Here is a 12,878-nt window from a genome sequence, read left to right as displayed (position 1 = left end):
TAGTGAAAAAGTCATTTCCAGGGACGCCAGTAAATTTTGTTGGTTAAATGTACCTCTGAACATATTGTGACTCGACCTTGTGACGTGGCTGTCATTTTGAGACTCATATTCAGTGCAGTTATTGAGTAATAATAGTTTGTGTCCTCAAAGAGAGTGACTCAACATATCAGGCTGGACATCTGCCCTGGTGATGGTTACCCAGCCAGCAGCTGTACATCCTGTAACTGGAGTATGCTCCACGGGTCATTGTGTCCCAGGGACTGCACCAGAGGTGCAAAGTGGATATGTCAAGGAGAGCTGAGAGGGGTTCATTCTGAAGTCCTTTCTGGGGATCGAATTGCTCAAGGGTCGTGCGCACATGCATACACACAAACACCCTAACAATGGCCAAATGTTACAAGAAAAATTGCAAGGCATCTAAGCAGACCTTTTTATTCACAGAGGAGGAAATGTGGACCATGGTTATTAAGTGGTTTCCCCAGGCAGCTAGTAAGGTAAGCAGTAGAGCCAGCTCTGCCCACTCCCCATGTGAGAGCATTCCCTGAGTACGTAGATTTGAAGAGGTCCTTGAGCTTGCCCCCAAATCCTCTACCTTCACGCTCCTTCTAACAGGCCTGAACTTCAGCCACCAGTAGGAGAAGCCAACCCCCACCTTCGGTGGCTAAACTTATGCCCTAAAGTGGTTTAGATTATATCTAAATAACATATGCTAAACTGTTTCCCTTTAGAAGCCATCAGAAAATTATACTTCCTTTTTAAAATGCCCTTTGAAAACTGCACTCTTCCTCAATCAGGCCATCATCTGTAATTTGCTTTATCTGTTAAAATAGGACCAGAGAACATCCCCAGCTCTAGCCTCAGTGCCAGAGACAGATTTGAATGAGTTTGCTCAGCAGGAACAACTCTGCCTGAGTTACTCAGTCTTACCAGTGACCATAGTTGTCTTTGCAAGTCAGTGTGCTTTATAGCTGGAAAAGTCCAATCAGGAGAGAAAATGCTAAACTAAAACTCGAAGAAAAGAATTCTGTCAAGGATGGCCCTTGAACCCAGGCTAGAAGAACTCCCATCCTGGGCCCCTGATCTGGCCCTCCTCTTTGCCACACCCCAAACCTTGGGCCGAGGGGACATGTCCTATCCTTCTTCTAGAATACCTCCAGGTATGGCACAAACAGCCTTGGGCTTGCCTGGGGGCTAGAGGCCGCCTTCCTTACTGAGAAGGACTTGCTAGTTGCACATCCCAAGGCCTGAGGGATGTGGATGAAGCTTGAGCATCCCTGTGGACCCACAGAACTCCTCACTGTCGTGGTTGGAGCCCAGGTTAGAAGAAGGGGAGTGGGGAACCCAGGGTGGAGGGTGTCACATTTAAATATTTAGGCATATGGTATGTGGGCCTCCATTTGTACTCTTGTCCCAGGCCCTGCAAGTGTTAATTGTCCTTCTAGAAGCAAAAACAAATCATCTCAGTTTGGGGGAAAGAAACTCTGATTATTAGAGGTTTTCTTGCCTTGGATATTTATTCAATGTCATGAAGGTAGTCTATCAAACTTTTCAATCTAGGCATTTTAATTTATCCTGTTTTTCTTATCCTCGGACTATTTTCATTTGCACTTTTTCCATACAGTTGCAATAATCTTCCATGTGCAGTGAACACCCTCTGCTTGGGCACAAAATCATTTAGGGCAGTGGGAGAGTTTGCATGAAGAAGCTGTGTCTGGAGGCAGGCCTTCAAAAATATTGCTAGTCAGAGGAAAGGATTCTGGGCACTCTGGACATAAGTTTTCCATTTAAATATCTGTCAATAACAGATGTTTATTGGCCAAGGGAGTGGGGGTACATTGCTCTTACCTCATGGTAAGACTGGCAGCCAGCTCCAAGTAAGCGTTCATCCCTAGTTTCTTTTGCTCTGTTAACATTCTAGACTTTCCTCCATCTTAAATATTTTTCTCTTGGTCCTACTGACTTCCTAGCTACCATCTCATAGCTTTTTTTCTACTCCCTGTCAAGTATCTCCCATAGGTGGGCTATGGCTGGTCTAGTTCCTTAACACTAATTCCCTCCTCCAGGCCAGCAATCTGGTTTCGAGCCCTGCCATGCCATCAGCATTGCTTTCTAAAGGGCAACTCATCCTTTCTCCTTCCTTGACCCCCCACCCCCACCATATTTGAAAATGTTAACCAACTTATTTTGGAAACCTCCTTTCTTGGCCCTTAGGATATCTGGTGTCACTTCAAGGTTTGAGTGTTCAAAAATAGACCTGTAAAGGCTAATTATTTCCCCCTAGGGATTAAGTGTGCAATTAGAGTACTGCAGCTACCAGGATTTGCCTAGACAGCTTCTGCTGACAGCATTTAGTCATTACGCTACTTCTACTTACATGCATGTTGTTACATTTATTTTAAAGATGCATAACCTGTAAATTCACAAAGTGCATTTTGCAACCAAATTTTGATGTTATCGATCCTAGCTTATTCAAGTTTTTATTCTGGGGTGACCGACTGTCCCAGTTTGCATGAGACTGAAGGGTGCCCTAGGATGTGAGACCTTCAATACTTGAATCCAGAGCAGTCCTGGGAAATGGGGACAGTTGGTTACCCTGCTTGTTCTTTAAAAAGAGCCCATTAACTGGTTCTCCCTTTCACCCTTCAGGAGTTCAAGAGACGTAGCTTTATAGAATTGTAGCACTTTTGCTTGATCCAGCTTCTTTAGGCTTTCAAATTAGTTCTGATTTTGAATATATTGACTGAGCAAGCTCCTTACTAACCTATCAGAAAGGATATTGGGGGGCTTGAGGGTCTAACTAACTAACTTTAGAGTCTGAAAACTCCTTCTAGTCCTTCTGAAGGGAACTTGACAATTCTTTAACCCCTCAGTTCAAATAAGATCCAAAACTGGGTTCCAACATTTCATAAGAAAATGTATTCCATTCTCTCCTTGAAATCTGCAGATGCTGAATGAACGTTGCCATCATCATGAAAAAGAGAAAAGGGCTTCCCACATTTCTCACTTCTTGTAGTTTTGAACCCAGCCAATATTTTGCTTTAAATAAACAAGAAACCCCTTCTTCCTACCTTGCTGAAGGTAAGGAAAAGAAAATCTTACCACCCTGATTCTAAGGAAGCCGCACCCATCTTGGCTTTGTTTTGTAGGAGATGGAAGTGCAGGAAATCAAGGAAAAACAAAGAAAGAGAAAATGAATTTTCATTCCTCTAAAAGGTTTTAGAGTTGTTCCAAAGAAGAAGATTAGAAATAAAGCCTTAAAAATTGTCAAAGAACATTTTAGCTAAAGAAGATCTTTGAAGTAATGTAGTCTAAACTCCTGATATGCAGACTATTAACCGAGGTATCTAAAAAAAATTGCCAGTAAGAATCACTAACATGTGTTAAAGACTTTCTGTACACCCAGGCAATGTGCCATGTGCTTTACATGCAGTGTTTAATGTAACCTTTGCAACAGCGCTGAATGACAAGTTCTATTATTTTCCTTATTGTACAGATGGAGAAAAAAAATGAAGGTAGGGATAATGAGTTGCAGGATCTAGACTCAAGGTGGTCAGAGTCCAAAATTCTTGGTCTTAGTCACGGTGCTTTATCTTGGGGGTTGGAGAGGGTGGAGGGACATGGTTCTCTGTTCTCGTTTGCCAGCTGCCAGAATGCAATATTCTAGAAACAAATGGCTTTTCAAATCGGGTATTTATTAAGTTACAAGTTTACAGTTCTAAAGCTGTGAAAATTTCACATTAAGGCACCAACAAGAGGTTACCTTCACTCAAGAAAGGCCAAGGAAGTTCAGAGTTTCTCTCTCAATGGGGAAGGTACATGGCGAACGTGTTGATGTCTGTTAGCTTTCCCTCCCTGCTTCTTGTTTCGTGAAACTCCCTCGGGGGTGTTTTCCTTGTTCATCTCCAAAGGTCTCCAGCTGTGTGGGCTCTCATGGCTCTGAAGCTTTTTCCAAAGTGTTTCCTCTCTTACAGGAGTCCAGTAAGCTAACCAAGACCCACCTGGAATGGGTGGAGTCAAATCTCCCTCCAATCAAAGGTTAGTACCCACAGTTGGGTGAGTCACAGCTCTGCGGAGATAATCTAATCAACTTTCCAACTACAGTGCTGAATAGGAATGAAAAGAAAAAGCTGTCTCCACAAGATGGATCAGGATTAAAACATGGCTTTTCTAGGGTGTATACTCCTTTCAGAATGGCACATCTGTATACTGTTTATTTCAAGTTGTGGAGAAGTGGTGTCAGTTGAAGAGTGGGGGCTGACACCTGGTCTTCAATAGGAATTGAACTTTGCTCTTAAAATATTGAAGAATGCCGTACGGGGAAACCAAAAGCTGTAAATAAAAAGTACCCCCCAAACTGCAAGAATTGGATTTAGCATCGGTTATTAAATGTTACTCCAGGAAACCAGTATAGTTTCTTTACCACTTGTAGATAAATTGGGTTTGTTTGATTTTGTTTGCTTGTTTGTTTTAGAGCGAATGCAATTACTATCAGTGCCCATAAAATCAATACAATTAGAGGGTATTTCAGACTCTATCTTCTGAATAGAAAAACAAGAAGGAAAAAAAAGATGGAAGACCAAGTCATCAGCTGCAATTTGTTCAAAGAAACCTGGCATATTTTGTTCTGTTAAGAAATTTTAAACATACCTTAACCCTCTTTTTCAAAAACTAATGAATCTGTTTTGGACCCACAGTCTCATATGAGTACAAGCCAGTCATATCAGCAGTGGCTAAGAAGCCTAAGAATGAACACTTCGGGCACAAAGAGGCAGCATAAAAGATGTGTTCACAACACTGATTCCCACAGAGAGCAGCGGCAAAATTGTACCAAAATTGTCTGCTGTTTTTTTCTTTCCCTTGCTCTACTGAAAACAAATTTATCTTGGAATGGGCAGCATTGCATTTAACATTGGCTCTCTTTGTGTTTCCAGGTCAAGTGGGAACACATACGCTGCCTACAGAGGAAAATAAACCGCAATGTATTTTTAGCATCCGTTGGAAGTACTTTCAGCTGAAGATATTCTGCAGGATCCAGACTATTCCACTGAAAGCCAAAGAATTCATTGCACTATCACCTAGAATTCCAGAACTCTCCCTGGGGATCTATAAGTAGCAGCCCTTCCCCCCATTGTGCTCACTATCAATCCGGGGACAAACACCCTCTTTCTGAAAAAAAAAAAGAAAAAGGGAAATCATTCCAGTGAAAGATAAATGGAAAACATCTGTGAAATAGTTATGACAGATGAAGCTAACTAGAGCACACTTGGCATTCTGAGATAAAGCATGTCCAGGAGGAGGGAATAGGGAGGATGGAGAGCAAAGAAGCACCCCCTCGCACACGTGCCTCTTTTATGCCTGATGCAGAAAATAAATCACGATTAGGGAACTGTAGCCTATAGGGTGCCTTTGTGAAAGGTAAAACAGTGCACCAGTCTTAGCAGACATCGCCACTCTCCATGGAGGTGGATTTCAGCTTCTACTCACTTCTCAATGGGCAATTTGTACAGTGCACGAGCTGTACAACCATATGAGACAGCCCAGCTGGTGGAGTTTTACTTACTAGTCTGAAATTTAATGTTTACTCAGGAGATTTAGTAACAGTGAGATGAATGGTTTAAGACCTTGTTTGTGTCTTAAAAAATGTTTCCTAGTTTTAAAAACTAATTCACTTAACTTCTAGCTTTTAAAATAAAAGACAACAAAGAGATATTGCGCTTTCCTTTGTGAACATGGTATTTGTTCTGATTATTATTATTATAATAAAGCCATGTGTTTATAAAAATGCAGGGAGGCAAAAGTTTCCAGATATCCTTCCTGATACCCATTGGTCTTCTAGCATAAACTTTCTATTTACATTTTTATAAAAGAAAACAGTAAAACCTGATTCCCTACCTACTCGTGAATTTGTTCTATTAAATGGTGAGATTCTTTGAAATAATATCAGGTAAATATAAGGGACTATGATGGGCTGACACACAAGCATCACAGCATGTCACAACTTCATTATTAGTCCACCGAATATCAATATAAAGCACTCTATAGGGAAAATTTGAGATGACTTATAAGGTGAACTGAGCGGCTTCTATCTCTGTTTTCTTCACCAAGGTGTGAAAATAAAGCCTTTGTCTACTGTCAATTAAAACTAGTTAATCTTCAAAGCTGTGGGCCTCTGATAAAAAGATACTATTTCAAAAATCTGAGAGCAGATTTGATGGAAGCCTATCTAAAGGAACTATCAGACACCTCAGTTTTGTCCCTTTAATAAAACTGTTGTTCAAGGTATCAAAGAACAATTCGAAGAAGCCCTTCCCTTTCTCCATAAGGTAATATTGTTCTTTTGTGTTCTAGTGTCTTAGTGGTTCCTGAATACAGTTATTAACATTTAATTTACATTTTTGAAACTGTGCTTAGAATATTAAGTTGATATCTTAAGGATTTGAGTTTCGTTCTAGCATAGAGAAAAATGGCAGGCGTGAAATAAGTAGCAGACAAGAGATTAAGAAGTAGCACGGTTCGTGGTTTCCCAACAAAACTTTGACTCCTCACCTGGTATTCTTCAGCCCTAGTTACATTCCCTGCCCTTTATCCATAAGATATCACAGATCTCCTGTTTCTGCTAGCATGCCCCTGAATTGTTTTCTCTTCTTTGAAGTCAAGTTTTCATAGGGAAATGAATCTGCAAGTTATAGACCAACAAAGAAAACAGTGGTGTCAAAGCAAACAGGGTAAGAGGTGAGTAGCCCTTGAACCACACACCGACGAAAGGAGAATTGCTCACTTTCAGTGACATGCAATGCTGGTAAGAAGGAGAAAGCCTCAAGGAAAGGCTGCCCAGCTAAGGCAAGTAAAGGAAACAGACTGCAAAGACAGTTATGCACCTGAAGCCCTTACTGACAGTCGCCAGCCCTCTGAGACTGCTTCAGGTCAAATAATAATGTGCCCTGCTGGACTGCAGCAACCAGATCGTGCGTTGTAACCCATTTTTGAAAGTAAAATCTGCGTGTAGATTAGGAAAATGTATAGTCCTGGCAAATGGAAAGGGCATATCGGAGAGAAACCAGAGTAGCTGAGAAACCTCAACTCTAAAACTTCAGCTTTAACTTCTAGAACCCTCTCCACTCTATCCACCAGATCAGATAAACATGATAAGACCTACTTGCATGTGTCAGGCTGTTCAGCTGTATCATCCTGAGGGCTCAGGTGACATTTCATGATACATTAGAGGAAAAAAAATAACGCCATCATAAGCTAGAGGATATGAGACAAGCAGGGGAAATATTTTCAATTCCCATGACATAGGTTTCATTTCCAAAATATGTTAAGAATTCCTACAAGTCAATTTGCAAAAAATGGATACCTTAATAGAAAAATAAGCAGTTTACATTAAAAGAAATGCAAATAGCTTAAAAATACATAAAGAAACATTCAACCTCTAAGAGTAATCCAAGTAATGCAAACTAAAGTAGGATATCATATTTCACCTGTCAAATTATTTTAATCATCCAATATTAACAAAAGAAAAGAGAAAAGGGACACTTGCAGGTACTGCAGCTAGGAGTATAAATTGTTACAACTTTACATAAGAAATTAAATAATATGTACCAGAAGCCTAAAAATACTTTACTCTTGGGAATTGTTCTAAAGAATACAGATGCATCCAGAGATTCACATAAAAGGATGTTTAATGGGGAAAACTGAAAACACCCTGGATTTCCAACAGTATAGAGTAATGGTTAAATACATGTTAGCATGGATATGTGATAGAATCTAAGTAGCCATTAGAAATTGTTTTCAAAGAAAATTTGATAACAAAAATATACTTATAGTGCAATATTGAAAACATCAAAATACAGTTCTTCACATCAAGCATGACTCTACTTTGATGTAAATAGATACATGCACACATACTGTGTGTGTGTGGTATGTGTATATATATTTATTCATATGTGTGTTTGGCTAAATGTACACTCATAGAAAATGTCTGAAAATAAATGCATCGAATTGTCAGTAATTATCTCTGCTTGCTGGAATTATTGGAAATATTATTCTCTTTCTTTTATATTTTCCAAATTTTCTATAATAGGTATCATAAATATCATCAGAGTAAGTTATATTTTCAAAAGACATCATTCAGGAAAGTACATATATTTTGTTCAAGCAATCACAAACAGTACTTGTAATATATAATGTGCTGTTTGTATATTTCAATTTGAAATTTGCTTGACAGCAAAAAATTCACAAGGAAATCTCCCTGTTTCCTGGAAAATCAGCCTTGTGTTTCTTTGTTGGTGTTAACCCAACCCTTTTCCAGAATGTGCAGTTTCTCTAAGTTAATTGCATGAGTCTCATAAGTTGGGGATTTTTAAATACATTTCAATAATGTCAGAAATCTGGTTGTTTAGTGTTACACTATAAAACATTTCCAAACACTCACTTCTGAAACTGCAAAAAAATATTTGAAGCAAATAAAATTCGGAAAATTCTACCATCATCCTGCTAAAGGGAGTTTTCTGGCAAATGTCCCCTCACCTTTTTTTTTTAACATTAGATTTCCCCAACTTCTTCTCTTGGTCTGCAGAGCTAGTCATTTAAACATATTCATATAAAGGTCCAGAGTAGCAGGTATTTGTATCTGTATTTGTATTCAAATTACAAATTGAATTATACAAACACCACGTTATATATTACAAGTACTGTTTGTGATTGCTTGAACAAAATATATGTACTTTTCTGAATGAATGTCTTTTGAAAATACAACATTCTGATGATATGATGGGAAGATACATTTAGGCCAATGGAACCTCTCATATCAATCACCTAAATGAGATGAATTCTGTTTAAAAGACTCATATAAAAATGATAGAAGAAATCACTCTGCAACTAATGGACTCTGACTAAAGTCACGTAGTGACCGTGACTCTCAATTTAAACTATAAAATGAAGGTATAATATCAGAGATTCTTTTTTTTTAATATCAGAGATTCTTAATCTGTATTCTGCAATGAGCATCCGGAGATCCAGGAAAACCTAAAATTATAAGCAAATGTATATGCACTTTTCTAAGGAGAAGATGCACAGTTTTCATCAGAGTCTCCATCCCTAAAACCAAAAGAGATTGTGGCCCAGTGTATTAAATAACATTTAAGATCCCATTCAGTATTAGTATTTTTTGATTCTCCATTTACTCATGTTTAGAAAGCAATTTTATCTTCCTATCAAACCTCATTTTATATCGCATGAGGTCTACTCAGACTGCAAGTTGGAGAGGCCAGACTCCAATGTGAGATGGAAACATATGTCCTCTCTCATTTATAAGGGGCTTTGCTACAGGAGCGGTTTTATACATTATGCACACAAAAGAGCTGCACAATGCATGGAGCTTATTTAATTAAAATACTAAGCATCTAGTGTGTTTCATGTCAAAGATGGAAATGTGGCCATTGTATGACATTTGACATAATTTATTAGTTTCACTGACCTCATTAAATATTTTTTAAATTAATATATCTTAAGGGTGACTATACATATAAAGCATTACCACTATATGATCCTGCTACTGACCTTAATATAATATTTTTAAAGAGTAGATTGGAAAGGAGGGGGGAAATTATAGAACTATAATTCCAAGTTCCCTCACCCCATCAATATATAAATCACAACTATAATGAACTCAAAATCTTCAGCTGTTCCTTCCCTGCTTGACATCAGTAGTGTAAAATATCTATTTATATCAGTCTCTCTAACATTTGCCTATTCTTTCAAGAGACCACATTAGAAGTGACTTAATGATGATGTGGGCATGTAGCATTTCAGAAGCTTTAGAAGCTGACTATAGATGCACTGGGAATTTCTGCCTGAATCAACCAGCCAGATCAAAGCCCTCTTTCTTTTTTTTCAAGTTACATGTCTCCGTTTATTTAAATCTTAGAGTATCTCTATGTATTTCATAATTGTCTGATATAGGTATTGCACATCTTTTGTTAAAATGATTTTAGGTACATTATATACATTTTTTTCAATTGAGGTATAACCCAAACCTTAACTGCCCATATTTGAAGTATACAATTTGGTGAGATTTGACAGCTATAGATATCTCCTAGGCAACCACTGATCTATTTTTTGGATTAGCTCACATTTTCTAGAATTTTAACATAAATAGACCCACACAGTATGTACTCTTTTTGGGGGGGTCTTCTTCCACTTAGTGTAATTATTTTGAGATTCTTTCATGATGTACAAGTGAAAGGTATTGTACCTTGTACAAAGGTATTGTAAAGTACAGGTATTCCAGTGATAAACCAGTGTGTTTATTTATCCATGATCATCCGGGGTATTTCGAGTTTTGGGCTATTGCAAAGAAAGCCGCTAAAACATTTGTCTACAAGCCTCTGTGTGTGCTTAGGCTTTCCTTTCTTTTGGGTCAAAACCTAGGACTAGAATAAAGGCTTCTTTCTTGACAAGCCTCACTGAGCACATGGTGCAGACCCCTCCTGTTCTGGGAGCTCTGTAGTGATGTCCCACTGTGTGACAGGGACACCACATCCACAAAACAAAGTAACAGCCTGGCCCCATAATAGTACCAAGAAGTTTGCTTTGATTTTAAAATCATTAACCTTAGATTGTTAGATCTCAGATCTCTTATAAAGGTCTTAAATTCTGTCCTTTGATAGTCAGATACCTCATCTCCTCCTTGGCTTTTTGAAAAATATAATTACCATGGTTTTCTTGTTGTTGTTTTTTGGTTTTTGTTTTTGCATGGGCAGGCACTGGGAAGCGAACCCGGGTCTCGGGCATGGCAGGTGAGAAGTGTGCCTGCTGATCCACTGTGGCCCGCCCAATGCCTGCTATTTTGAGGGTGGGGTGGGGTGGGAGCCAGGTGGGGGTTGCATGGTCCAGAAATCAAACCTGGGTCTCCCACATGAAAGGCGGGCACTCTAACCACTAAACTACCCATGCACCCTGCCACCTGTTTTTTGTGGAGCATTTTCCCCAAAGAATTCAGTCAATGTGCAAATAAAGACTGAAATCAAACAAACTGTTACAAAGAATTACGGCAACTTTCTAGTCAACAAAGATGGTGGCATAAGACACTCCGGGTTTCTGTTCCCCCACAGAATCTTTGAACATCTGACAAAAACTGACACAACCACCTCTCTCAAGACCCCAGAAAATAGTTGAAGGGCAGCAGTAGCTGGCAAGTGCCAATCAAGAAAACGGAGCTATTAAAAACAGTGCGGGGGGGGGGGGGCCCACGGTGGCTCAGCAGGCAGAGTTCTCGCCTGCCATGGCAGAGACACAAGTTCGATTCCCAATGCCTGATGCAAAAACAAAAATAAAAACAAAGAGTCGGGAACACTCCTGTCGTGGTGTGAAGCAAGTCTGCATTCCCGTTATAGGTCCCTGGTTCACCCTCTAAAAACTTGCCCTAACCACAGAAACAGGTAGCAGACAGCTAAAGCAGTGTCAGAAACAGTTAAGTTAAAGCGGTTTGGGCAAAGGATTGTCTGCTTTAAAATCATACAGTAGAATACCCAGGAGAGTGAAAAAGTCTATTTCACAGGAGGTAGAAGGGGCATTTGAATTTCTGTAAACAGGGGAATTACTAAAGCCATATGCAAGCACAAGTCCAGGACACATGCAAACTCAAAAAAGATGGAGAAGGGCGATGGAACAGGTGGCTCAGTGGCAGAATTCGCGATTGCCCTGCCAGAGACCCAGGTTCAAGTCCCAGTGCCTGCCCATGCAAAAAAAAAGAGAAAAGAAAAAAAAGTGGAGTGAGAAAAGGTGGAGAAGACCATGCACTTCAGATTTGCCATGGGCTGTTCTTCTTAATAGGAGGGTTAACTCTGAAGGAGAGATTCAGGCAATACAAAGCCAATTTGCAAAGACTGTAAAAGATGTTTTAGCTTTTTTTTTTTTTAAACATTAGCTCCTGGATCTCCAAGAAATCTCTGTCATATCACTAGCTAAATACAAACTTAAAGAACAGACATCCCAGGGACTCTTAGATCCCAGAGCTAATGATTTAATAATTTCAAATATTAAAATATAGTGTGCAACAGGGCAGTATGATGGTAGTTTAGTGGAGAATTCTTGCCTACCATGCCAGAGACCTGGGTTCGATTCCTGATGCCTACCCATGCAAAAAAAAAAAAAATGTAGTGTGCAACAAATGAGTATGAGACAAACAAAGAATCAGGAAGTGATGGCCCATTGAAAGGAACAATATAAAAGTCCAGAAACTATCAACAAAGAAAATCAGACTTTGGAAATACTGGACAAAGACTTACAAAATGATCCTCAATATGCTCAAGGAGATAAAGGGAAACACAGAGAAAGAAATTAAGGATATCAGAAAAATGATGAATGAACAATATGAGAATCTCAATAAATAGAAATTTTAAAAAGAAATTTTAGAAAGGAACCAAACAAAAACACTGGAGTTCAAAAACTGCCATAACTGAAGTGAAAATTTTTTTAGAGCACTTCAGCAGAAAATTGGAACTCACAAAAGAAAAGACTCCATGAACCTGAAGATAAAACAATTTAAATGAGTCAGGTTAAGGAGAAAGAACAGAGAATGAAAAAAACAAAACAAAACAGTAAATAGAACCTAAGAGACTTGTGGAACATCATCACACTTACCAATATATGCAGTGTAGGAGTCTCAGAAGGAGAAGAAAGAGGGAAGGGAGCTGTACTGCTTTGAAATTGTCATGTACCCCAGAAAAGCCATGGTTAATCTTGAGCCAATCTTGTGGAGGCAGCCGTTTATTTTAATCCTAACTCAGTACTGCAGGCTGGAATATTTTGATTAGATTATCTCCACAGAGATTTGACGCACCCAATTGTGGTTGTAATCTTTTGATTAGACGGAG

General features: G+C 39.1%; 1 long non-coding RNA gene across 1 annotated transcript; it reads left to right on the top strand.

Moving 5' to 3' along the window:
- The first annotated feature begins 140 nt into the window (after nucleotides 1–140).
- Nucleotides 141–5,698, top strand: LOC143669663 (uncharacterized). The gene is made up of 3 exons (XR_013168958.1): nucleotides 141–494; nucleotides 1,158–1,317; nucleotides 4,932–5,698. It is a non-coding gene; the product is annotated as an uncharacterized LOC143669663 (long non-coding RNA).
- The last annotated feature ends 7,180 nt before the right edge of the window (nucleotides 5,699–12,878 follow it).

Source organism: Tamandua tetradactyla, chromosome 26 (genome assembly GCF_023851605.1).
Source record: "Tamandua tetradactyla isolate mTamTet1 chromosome 26, mTamTet1.pri, whole genome shotgun sequence".
In the NCBI taxonomy this organism is placed as follows: domain Eukaryota; kingdom Metazoa; phylum Chordata; class Mammalia; order Pilosa; family Myrmecophagidae; genus Tamandua; species Tamandua tetradactyla.
The sequence above is the reverse complement of the archived record's forward strand: the minus strand, read 5'-3'. Positions and strand labels throughout refer to the sequence as shown.